Genomic DNA, 10,442 nt, shown 5'->3' on the forward strand with positions numbered 1-10,442 from the left:
ACAATTTTAAAAGGTTCTTTTTCTTGTCTTGGCAGTGCTGCAAAGCAGAGGCATGACTTCATTCCTGCCAGGCAAGTTCTCTACCTCTGTTTTCTTTAAATATTCCACCATCTTCTTGAGCAACTAAAACAGGAGTAAATTTTATTTTTATTTCATAGTTTCCATTTCTAGTCTTTTTTATTGCTTTGTGTAGATTTGACCTACATCGTATTCTTTCTACTGAAAAACTTCCCGCAGCTTTTCTGATGGAATTGGGTCTGATTGTTTTCAGGATGCTCCAAACATACAGGTCCGTGTGCTGACTGAATTAATTAGGATGCCATGTTGATAGCTCATGAAAAAATAAAATGTCTGACAACAGTACAAACGGTGGTAGAGAACAGGTAAGACTATGCTGTTTTAAATTGCTTACACAGCATGTGAGTAGCCTGCTGTTATCTGAGAGTTATTTTAGAATTATATGTGGACTCTTAAGGAGAAAAGCAACAAAACACTCATGCAGTACTAGAGATGAACCCAGCACCTCTTTACTGAGCTACACTCCAGCCCTTTTTTTAGCTAAAAAAAAAATAATAATAATAAAGACAAGGCTTTTGGGGGGGTTATTTGTTTTTTGTTTGGGAGACCAAGGATTGAACCTACAAGTTTAGTACTGATCTGCAGCTCAGGTTTTTCAAGTTTCTTGAGACAAGGTTTTGGGTGGTTTGTTTTTGGTGCTGGAGTGTGAACCCAGAGCCTTTGGACTGGGCAACATCCTGAACTTTTTTCTGCTTGTTTGTTTTGTTTTGTTTTAACTTTTGAAACAGGATTTCACTAAATCAATGAGTTACCCAAACTGGGCTCAAGTTTGTGGTCATCCTTCCTTAGCCGCCCAGTGTTGGGATTATTGGTGTGAAACACCAGGCCCTGTTTAAAAAAAAAAATGGGTCTTAATAAGATCCAAACTATAAAATAGGCATTGTGAAAATGAAAGGGAAAGAAAGTGCTCAAAAGAAAAGAACAACTGGGACAGGGGGAAGAAAAAAAGGGAAAAGGAAAAAGATTATATGTATATAGGTATACATATATGTGTGTGCATATATATGATATTTATATCTATAAGATCAATAACTACGCTACTAACCTCTGTAAGTTCATCAAAAAGAACAGTTTGTGCTCTCATTATTTGATTGCTTGATCCTTTTTATGTTTAAATCTTGTAACCTGAACAACTACTTCTAAGATAACAATATGCAATATATTAACGTTAATTTCCTATGCTTTTTAAATTCGGTATAATTTCTATCTCTTGTTTTGTTTTGTTTTCAAAATGAAAAAAGAAAAATTTTAAGTAGATACTAATATCATCATTTAAAAAGTTAAAATGGGACTCAGTATAGGAGTGCACACCTGTAATCCCAACACAGAGACTTTGACAAGAACAGTGCCTCAATTTGTGGTAGACTTGAGCTACACAGTGAGTCCAGGGGCATGGTGAACTACATAGAGAAACTGTTTCAAAAGTCAAAAAAGAAGTTAAAATGAAACAATAAAAATGCTTGGAGGAGGCATTTTTAAAAAGGAAAATACAAGGCCAGGAATTTAGCTCAGTGGCACAAGAGCCTGCTTGCCAAGAGCAAGGTTGTGAGTTCAATCTCAGGTACCAAAATTAAAAAATAAAAAGGAAAATACATACAAAGAATAAATAGAGCAAAGAGATAAAAGAGAGCAAGGTGATAAATGATAGATTTTAATCCAACCTTATTAATTACTTTAAATTTAACTAATCCAAAAAATCCAATTTAAAGAAAAAATATTGTACTGCACAAAAAAAATCAAGATCCAACTATATGTTGTTTATAAGAAACCTACTTTAAGAAAGAAATTGGGAGCAAAACGTGAAAAAGATTTCTACCTTGCAATGCCACCCAAAAGAAAGCAGTCAAGCTGATTTCAGCAAAGTATACTGCAAAATGAACTATATTATCAAAACAAGTGGGAAATTAACTAATTATAAAGATATCAATTTTCCAAGCAAGTTTCTAAATAGAATAATAATCCTAAAGGTGTACCCAAGAACATCCATGGGTACAATCCATGTACCCAAGAACAGACCTTCAAAATTAATTAAGTAAAATCTGAGAAGTTTGAAAAGAGAAAAAGACAAATCCAAAATAAAGTCAGAGAAGTCAAGATCACTTTTTCAGTAACTGATTAAAAAAAAAAAAAGAAAAATCACTGAATATGTAGAAATGTCCTAATAACTCAACTTACCAACAAAAGAATATACATTTTCCTCAGTAGCATGTGAAGCCGTCATCATGATGGGCAAATGTGAACCATAAAATCAACCCTGGCACATGTAAAGGTAAAAGAATAAAAATTATATAAAGTATGTTCTTTAGAGCTAACAGAATTACACTAAAAATTGGTGAGAAAAGAAACTTGGGGAAACTTCCAAATATTTAAAAACTAAACAGTATAATTCTAAATAACACATAGGCCCAAGAGAAAGTCTTAAGTGAAATGAGAAAATATTTTGAAATAAATGAGATCAAAACACAACACATCAAAATTTGCACCAAAACAATGATTTGAAGAAATTCACATCATTAAATTCTTACGTTAGAAGTAAAGGCCTCACATCAGGTACCCAAAATTTCTACCTTAGAAATTAGATGAAGTAAATAGGATGCAAAGCAATCACCTGGGAGGATAAGGCAATAAAGACATGAATTGGTAAACAGGAAACTCAAAGCTGATTCTTTCAAAAAGTAATAATAAAACTGGTTCATCTCTCACCAGAAAAAAGTACAGAAAAGACACAAATAGGCATACCAGAAAGGAAAGAGGCCTTCACTCTTGGCATCACTGAGATCAAAAAGATTATAGAAGAAAGGGTCAACACCCACATACCACGAAATTAACATTCAGATGAAGTAAGTCATCCTTGAAATATAGAAGCTATCAAACTCACTAAAAAGTAACAGGGAATCCGAACAGTCTCTCTCAACAGAATCAAAACTGCAGGGCCAGACGGTTACCTTGGTGAATCTTACTAACGTGTAGGGAAGATCTGCACAATCTCCTCCAGAAAAATGCAAGAATAGGAAACATGTCAAGTCATTGTAGAAAGCAGAGATTAATCTACCATGAAAAACTGGCAAATAATTAAATTTTTGACAAATAACAAAAGTTAATATTGTAAAGCAATATTATCTGTGATGATAAATACAAAGTTCTTCAACAAAATACCAGTAAAATGGATTTAGTACTATATAAAAAGGAATATATATATATATATATATATATATATATATATATATCACCAAGTGATATTATTCATCTCAGGAATACAAGGCTGGTTCAACATTTGAAAATCAGTTAACTGGTCATGGTGAACATATCTGTAATCCCAGCACTCAGGAGGCTGAGGCAGGAGGATCACAGTGAGTTCAAGGTCATTTAGAAAGAGTCTGTCTCAAAAACAATAACAATAAAAATCAATTAACATAACTCACTAAAAGACTAATAAACAAAAATTTTCCAATCATCTCAATAGATTCTGAAAGCAGCATCTGACAAAATTTAGCATTTGTTCATGATTTTTAGAAGACTCAGCAAATTAAGAATGGGAACTTCTTCAATCTTAGTTATCTTAGCATTTATATAGCTATATAAAACCTACAGCTACCCTACTGTCCTAGTTCACTTTCCTCCTCACTGAGACACAATACCCAATGCCCATACCTTAAAGGAGAAGTTCACTTTGGCTAACTGGTTCAGTCCATCCATGGTAGGCTGTCTCCAGCGGAGAAACAGGAGAGGAGAGGCTGAGGAGAAAGGGCTCAACCCAGCAGCCATGAAGTAAAGAGAACTGAGAACAAGAATGCACCCCACCACGCCTCACTCCCAGGGACCACCTCCAGCCAAGGCCTACTTCCTAAGAGCACCCTCAACCACCAATAGATGACCCCACTAAAGAGTACTGCACCGCCATGATCCAAGCATCTTCCAAAGCCCTGAGCTTTGGGGACATTTTAGATCTAAACCATAGCATCTTGACAGTGAAAACCTGTTATTTTCCCTCAGGATGGGAATAAGAAGGGGATCTCTTCTCTCATCACACCAGCTCAGTATCATAAAGAACTAAAATCATACAAATAAGAAATGAAATGAAATGAAATTGTCTCTATTCTCAGATGACATGATTATCTATTAAAAAAATCCCAAAGAACCCAAAAATCTCTCTTAGAACGAAAACAGCCTAACTTTTTGCAGAATTACATGGCCAATAAATAAAATCAATGCACTACCATATAAAAATAAACAATTAGAATTTGATACTTTTAAATCATTCACAATAGCACCAAGAATAAGTACTTATACATAAATTTAGCAAAATATGTGCAAGGTTTGAATGCAAATATTACAAAACACAAAAGAAAGTAAAATTAGATATATCAGGAGATATGCCACATTTATGAACTGAAAGAATCAATATTGTTAAGATATGCGTTATCTTCAAATAATATATATACTTGGTACATTCAAACCAAAATTTCAGCAGTTTTGGAGATATAGCCAAACCAATTCTGAAATTTATATCAGAAGGTAGAAGGATGTTAGAAAGCTAAACAAGTCTGTAAAAGAACAAAATTCAAAGATTCACTCTGATTTCAAACTCCATTGTAAAGCTACAATTATCTATATCAAAGGATGCTGGCCAGAAGGCGTATGCAAATAAATAAAATAGAATAAAGAGGCCAGAAATAGAGCCATAAAAATACAGCGAATTGATTTTTGGCAAAGGTACAAAGGCAGTTCAGTGGAGAAAGTTTTATCTTTTCAACAAATAACATTGAAACGATTGAGCAGCCATGTGCGAAGCAGGACCCTGACACATATCTCACACTCTGTATAAAGCTCAGCATAGATCATTGACCTAATTCTAAATTTAAAACCTTAAAACTTCATAAGGAATGGAGAAAAAAATCTGTGAGGCTTTCGTTCTGATTGGTAAGTTTTTAAATATTCTGAAAACATGAACAGTAATGAAAAATTGATAAACTGGACCTTAAAACATTAAAAACTTGGGGCTGGGGATTTAGCTCAGCAGCACAAGCATCTGCTTGGCAAGCGTGAGGTTGCGAGTTTGATCTCTGGTATAAAAATAATAATAAGGTGGTACAAAGCCAAAGGAAGTGTGTGACACAGTGTCCATTCCCTCCCACAAAAGCAGCAACAAGAAGCCATCTCAAAAGCAGACACCAGGACCCCACCAGACAGTAATGTTGCCACTGTCTTAATCTTGGACTTCTCAGTCTCCAGAAATATGAGAAATAAATTTCTAGTGCTCATAAATAACTGAGCCTATGATATTTGGTTATACAAAGAGACCAAGACAAATACCTAAAGACCTCCTAAAAGAGAGAAAAATTTTCCTTTAAAAATGAGCAAAATATCTGAGAAGATGTTCAGCATCAATAATCACTAAGAAAGACAAATTACAAGCACAAGAAATTGTCACCACATACCTAAAATGTGAACATTAACAATATCAGAACTGGCAGGAATACAGAGTAACAGAGACCTTGTGTTTTGGTGGGAATACAAATGATTTAGACATTTTGAGAAATAGATTAGTAATTTCCTACAAAATTAAACATATGTTTCCCAGTGACCTAGAAATTCTACTCATAGGTATTCCTACGTGATTTGGAAACATATTCACCTGACAACCTTTGTGAAAACGTTGATAACTGGTTTATCCATAAAATGCCCCCAAACTGAAAACAACAAACACAAGCTTCAGGGGTAACAAATTAGACAATTAATGTTACATTTGCATAACTGAATACTTAGCAATAAAAATGGGGGAAACTATTGATTCATACAGCTACTTCCATGGGTAAATCCCAATTGTATTTCACTAGGTAGAAAAAAGAGACCCCAAAACCTTTGCACTTTATAATTCCATTTATATTGCCTGTTACCTGACTGTAACAAAATACCTGAGATAACCAACTTTGTTTAAAAAATAAAAAAGAAAGGTTCATTGTTGCTGAGTTTCAGAGGTTTCACTCCTTGGTTAGCTGACTCCAATGCATTTGCATGGGTTGTGAGGCAGAACATCCTAATGGGCGATAGAGCACACTGTACCTCCTGGTGCCTGGGAAGCAAAGAGTAAGAGGAAGGTGCCAGGTTCCTGCTGTTTCTTTCAAGGCCACACCCGAAGTGGTCTAGCTTCCTTCCCCTGGGCCCCACCCCTTAAAGCTTCCACCCTCCCAAGAGCACCATCCAGGGGACCAAACCTTCAGCACACAGGGTGACAAGGGGACTGTCAGAGCCCAAGCTACAGCAGTAGCACTGGGAAAAAACAACACCCTGCAGACAGTAAGCACACTGATGGATTCCAGGAATTGAGAAAGAAGTAATTGACTCAAAAGGGGCTTCCCAAGAGAGTGTTAAGGTAGGACACAAATACAGCTTTGCAGAAAAGGATTGATCAGGATGACAGCCTACCTGTAAAACAGATTTTTCCCATTTACAGACTTACTCTAAAGGAAGTATAAATACAAACATAACACTTCACAAATAAAATAAACCTGAGAACATTTTAGAGTTTCCAGAGTAAAATCTGTTCACAACACTTGCTTCCAGTCTGATTTTCTCTGCCTCCTCCACATGGACGTCCCTAAAGGAGGACACACAGGCAGCAGGGTGCCACAAGGACTCGGGATCTAGGCTCAGGTGTAACTCCAGCCACTACTGTGCAGATATGAGTTGGCTGCTATCGTGTGAATATGGTATGTTTCCTCCAAAACTCATCTTGAAATGTGAGTGCCATACTGATGGCGACGAGACGTAGGGCTTTAAGGAGTGATTAGGTCATTAAGGTCCTTAAGTCTCTTAAGGAGAAAATTTTCACTTCTGTGGGATTGGGTTATCATGAGAACAGGATTTTTAAAGTGTTTTTTTCATTTGATGCACATACTTAGTTGTGTTTCTGCTTTCCACTAAGCTAGGAAATAATTCAAGTCCCTCACCAGAGGCTAAGCAAATAGCATCACCATACTCTTGGATTTCGAAAGCTATGAGCCAAGATAAACTTCTATTCTTTATAAATATAAATGCAACCTCAGGCATTCAGTTATAGAAAAAAAAACAGACTAAGATAGTAACATTCTATGGAACCATGAATACAGAACTGTCACTGTAATACTAACTGCATCCTAAAATTGATTTGTTCCATTTTCTCTTTACAAAATAAAATACATTAAACTTATCACTGTTTATAAATTTTATTTTATTTTTAGGGAAATTATTTCAATACCTTTTTTTAGACAGGATCTCACTATGTAGCTCAGACTGGCCTCAAAATGGTGGCAGTCCTCCTGCTTCAGCTTCCCAAGCACTGAGATTACAGATGTGTACCACCATGCTCCACCTTAATATCTTTTTTGATTTAGATTTTTATTAGTACGTGTTTACAGGACATAATGATTACTTTCATCAAAGGGATTGATACATGAGTGTAACACATCTGAATTCTTTGAATGTCCCCTTCTTTATCTCTCTCTCCTCTCCCTCCCTCTCTTGCAAAAGATCTATCTCCATTTCTACTATCTATCTTTTCTTTTGCTCTTTAGATTATTCATGTTTGGGGTTTCTCATACACAAGAAACCATGCAATATTTGATCTTATGTCTGATTTATTTCACTTGACATTTTAGTCTCAATGTGCAACTGTCAGACTTTTAGAAACAAAATCTTGAGGTTGGACCTACTGCTCATGAATACTATCTTACTTACCATGACTTTCATTCTTTAGATACCACAAGTGATTATACAAAATTCTGCACCTCAAATTCCTCAAAAAAGGAGAACATGATACTTACGGCATACCTAATGACTTTTAGCCTAACCTGACTTGGTAAAATACAGACCCGTTACACTTCAGAGATTTTGACAGCACACATTTCTTTTAAAATCCTAATCATCCATAGACATTTTCTTAAAATTCTTCAAATATTTCCATAAACAGCATGTCTACCAAACGACTCATGAAAAATGTCATTCTAAAACCCATTAAAACCATTTTCACTGCTTCCCCTAACACAGAAAGTATAGTAAGGAATCCTAAATACAAAACATAGATGTTGAACAATTCCATGTCATGATTTCTTAAACTAGAAAACATGACATGTCATGATTTCTTAAACTAGAAACATGATTTTCTTAATAATGCTAAAATTTGGAATGTATTTTCATGTTTTAAATGCACAAGAAAATTTGAGGAAAAGGTGCAGCATTATAACTGCGTGTAATTTTTTAAATTAAATTAAAAATTTAACAATTCCAGCTGAGTGAAGTTGAAGGGGAAAACGCTTGAGCTCTCCCTCACATGTTAATGTCTGACGTGTAATAGAACAAGAGGCACTAGTGTTTGATGAGCGTGGGAAGCTCATATAATGAAACAAAACAGGAAGGGGAGAGTTTTCTTGTCACTTTTGTTTGTTCCTTTGGCTCCAACCTTTCACAAACACAGACACCCCCATGACATCGGATGTTAGCACTGGCTCTTGGGAATGGAGGGGCCACCGAGTAGGAGGGTCTTCACCCCCCTCCACCAAGGAGTGACCGCCTGCTCCGGCTCCCACGCTGCACGCTCCATTGTGCTGTTATCAGTGCAATGCCCGTCTCAAAGCCTTGCGCTTTTTCACGTCTGAATTCCATTTACAACATATATCATTTATTTCTCCATCTCTATTGTGTCCACCAAACATGCACTACAAATGCGGAACTTGTAAAGATAAAATTTGCTCTTTGAAAAAGAGAAAACTTCCTTTTCTTCCTTATCCAACTTCAGCTGCCACCTCATTTCTTGGCTCCCACCACAGCAGTTTCTTGAGAGACACGTGCACAGTTATTAGCCCTCTACTTACTCCTGTCCTCCCATCTTTCCACGCCTCTCGGTCTCTGCTTGTCCACTGAGATTTCCCTCTGTCACCTATACTGCCATCATCCATTTCTGCATAGTGACCCCAAAACTCAGTGGCATCACATCACAGTTTACTCTGTTCCCTCCGTTCTGTGGGTCCACAGAGCCCCACTAGGGGAAGGAATGCTACATAGAGAGGCCGGGACTCTGGAGGGACTGCTTCTGGCTTCCCCACATACTGTCATACCCTTTTGTCTAGTCATGTTTCTGCATAGCTGTCCATCTTACCGAGTCAGGCACATAAAAATGGACAGATTTCCCTGGGCCTTCAAGTCTTCATTTTTGTACCTTCCCTGTGTTACATAAAGCTCTGATTAAGTAAATGAGCTATTCTTTTCTTTTGTTAACTTGTCCTTTTCTAGAGGTGTATGGGCTGTGACACTTGCCGCGGGAGAGGAAAAGGTGTAACATCTTTCCGTTCCTCAGGGACAATCTTTTTTCAGTTTGAATTTTTCTGTTAGTGTGTTTGCTTGCATAGTGATTATATTCCTTGCAGGAAGTTTAGACTTGCACAGAGCACATTTTAATTCTTCGTTACATTCCCTTTCCCTCCTCTCTCTCCCTCCTCCATCTCTTCAACCCTTTCCCATGTGAACAAATTCTATCTCACGACTTTCCGTCATCTGTATTTTATTTTGCTCTTTCTTTATATTTTGGACTTCTCATATGAGAGAAACTACGCAGTGTTCAAGCTTGTGGGTTTCATTTATTTCATGTAACATCATGATCTCAAGGTGCATCCATTTCCCTGCAGAGGACCCAAGTTTATCCTCGGGGACAATCTTGGAAGACTATCAACCATGTGACCATTTCACGATTCCTACTTTAGTTGACTTCCTAGCAGCAAAAGACGGTAACCAAACTCTTTCTTGAAATCTGTTTTTTCTTTGTCTTCTTTGACAACCCACTTGAATTCCCTGCCTCCTTGTTTGGCACCTCCACTGTAGTGCACCTTGGGCCACATCCTCTAAGATGTTCTACACGTCTCTTGAGGACTTTGTTATTTTCCGAGCATCCACACACTCAGCAGATGACTTCATCTTGCCCTACCATTTTCAATGCTTGCTATGGGCCAATGGCTCCTGTACTGCAGCCCCGATGCCTCCCTGCAACCTAAGTGTGTCTCAAATTGCATGCCAGAAGCCCCACAGGTGGTCTAATGGGCATTCCAAACCTGGCATGGCCTCTTTATTCAAGCCTTTTATCAAGTCTCATCTCTAGCTCCTCCCTGACCATTATATGTTAAAATAGCCTTTACACACACCATCAGTTTCTATACTATGAATTATTTCTACTTCTAAGCATTTATCATCAACTGTTATATTGTTAATTCCATTACAGAATTATCTATGTCTTCTAACTGTATTAACAATGTATCCCCAGCATGTAGAACAGTGCTTAATACATACATTTCAAGCTTTTAAGAGTTAAAACACTATCCCAAGGATTTAGAAAATGC

The sequence above is a fragment of the Cavia porcellus genome, unplaced genomic scaffold, assembly GCF_034190915.1.
Source record: "Cavia porcellus strain 051 isolate PalLab524CR breed Dunkin Hartley unplaced genomic scaffold, mCavPor4.1 scaffold_11, whole genome shotgun sequence".
In the NCBI taxonomy this organism is placed as follows: Eukaryota; Metazoa; Chordata; class Mammalia; order Rodentia; family Caviidae; genus Cavia; species Cavia porcellus.